Genomic DNA, 2,169 nt, shown 5'->3' with positions numbered 1-2,169 from the left:
TACATAAGTTTTAAGTGGTGAGATTATGGGTGACTTCATTTTCTCATGCTGTGTTTTTCAGCCTGTTTTGAATTAAAAAGTAAAAATGACAACCAAGTTTGAATGTGATGGATAAGGCGCTGTTATTTAGTATATTTCTAAAGCCACACTAGCTGATCACCTTCTGATGAATATTCTAAGGATTAATATTTTAATATTCTAAGGAGGCATGTGGCCAGCTCTCCCATAGGACGCTGTAAATAACTTCAAGACAAGGCACCAAGAGAAAGATTCCTGGGTCTTACTGGGTTCTGGATCAGGGAGCTGGGTCAGACATGCCTCCTCAGGAACTCTCTATCCTCCTCCTTCTCCAAATTTGGCACTTTCAGGGGAATCCAGAATAGATAAGTGTCCTGGGAGCTTTCTGGGACAAGGAGGGGTCCTATCCCCACCCCTTCATTGTGACGTCTTCTAAAGGGGGCAGAGGGCAGGGTGATGTCACAGACCACTGGCCGGCCCCTCTCCCTCTCTGCCTGTGCCTGCCACAGGCCCGGCCTCACCTTTTCCCCCCACACCTCTGCACCCCAGAGGAAAGGGGTCAGCTTTGCCAAGCAGGCCACCCGGCCACCTGCAGCCATGGATGCAAATCACTCCACCCCCTTGGAGCCCCAGTCCTCTCCAGAGACCCCCAGGTCTGGCCTGACACCCTGCTCAACCCTGGGAAACAAGGCCTGCAGCAGGACACCAGCCCCCAGCACGGTGGGCGACAGGTTGCCACCAAAGACCAGAGCGGTGGTCATCGACACGGGCACAGGCACCTGTAAGGTGGGCTTGGTGGGGCAGGCGAGGCCCACTACACCGTGGCCACCATCGTGGGCTGCCAGCCCCAGAGGCCGGCCCCCACCGGGCAGCAGGCGCTGGAGACTTTCATCGGCGAGGCCGCGCGCGCGCGCCCCGAGCTGACGCTGGTGCAGCCGGTGCGGAGCGGCATCGTGGTGGACTGGAGCGCGGCCGAGCTCATCTGGCGCCACCTGCTGGAGCACGACCTCCGCGTGGCCAGCCAGGACCACCCGCTGCTCTTCTCAGACCCGCCCTTCAGCCCCGCCACCAACCATGAGAAGCTGGTGGAGATGGCCTTCGAGTCGCTGCGTTCCCCCGCCATGTACGTGGCTTCCCAGTCCATGCTGTCCGTCTACGCGCATGGGCGGGTCAGCGGGCTGGTGGTGGACACGGGCCACGGGGTCACCTCCACGGTGCGGGTCTTCCAGGGCTACAAGCTGCCCCACGCCACGGAGCGCCTGGACCTGGCGGGCACCCACCTGACGGCCTTCCTGCCGGAGATGCTGCTCGGCTCCGGCGTGCAGCTGGGCCAGCAGGACCTGGACACCGTGGAGGACATTAAGCATCGCTACTGCTACGTGGCGGCGGACTTGCTCCAGGAGCAGGCCCGGCCCGAGCAGGAAGACCGGCAGAGGCTGGAGCTGCCGGACGGGCGGACGGTCACGCTGGGCAAGGAGCTGTTCCAGTGCCCGGAGCTGCTCTTCAGCCCGCCCGCGATCCCAAGGCTGTCGCCCGTGGGCGTCCCCACCATGGCCACACGGAGTCTTCTCAAGGTGCCCCTGGAGGTGCGGGCGGACGTGGCCCAGAACGTGCTGCTCTGCGGGGGCTCCTCGCTCTTCGCGGGGTTCGAGGGCCGCTTCCGCACGGAGCTGCTGCGCGGTCTGCCCTGCGAGGCCCGCGCGGTGGTGATGGCCCAGCCCAGCAGGAGCTTCTCGGTGTGGATCGGGGGCTCCGTCCTGGCCTCGCTGCGCGCCTTCCAGTCATGCTGGGTCCTGCGGGAGGAGTACGAGGAGCAGGGCCCCCCATCGTGTACCGAAAGTGCTACTGACGCGGGGCAGGGGTGGGGAGTGTTGTGGGCAGTAAAGCTTCCGCTACCCAGCGGGCTCTGTCCTCCCTTCCCTCAGGGCCCGGCCGCGTCCACTCCTGGACCCACCCAGACTCGCCTTGCTCTGACCCCACACGCCCACCCCACCGAGATCTGCCTCCAAAGACATCCTTGGTTCTGCCCTCTCCTAACTCACCTCCCATGGTCCATCCCGTGAGAGACCCCAGTTCTGATTCCCTGAACCCACCTCCCCCAGGATCAAGGCCCAACACACCACCATGTCCTCACCCTGTCAAACCCATCTC

General features: G+C 62.7%; 1 pseudogene; it reads left to right on the top strand.

Annotated features, from left to right (window-relative positions):
- Positions 1-615: 615 nt before the first annotated feature.
- On the top strand, positions 616-1,867 carry LOC131401930 (actin-like protein 9; annotated as a pseudogene).
- Positions 1,868-2,169: the final 302 nt, after the last annotated feature.

Source organism: Diceros bicornis (assembly GCF_020826845.1).
Source record: "Diceros bicornis minor isolate mBicDic1 chromosome 27 unlocalized genomic scaffold, mDicBic1.mat.cur SUPER_27_unloc_1, whole genome shotgun sequence".
In the NCBI taxonomy this organism is placed as follows: domain Eukaryota; kingdom Metazoa; phylum Chordata; class Mammalia; order Perissodactyla; family Rhinocerotidae; genus Diceros; species Diceros bicornis.
Note: the sequence above shows the minus strand (reverse complement) of the source record. Positions and strands in the feature narration are given on the sequence as shown.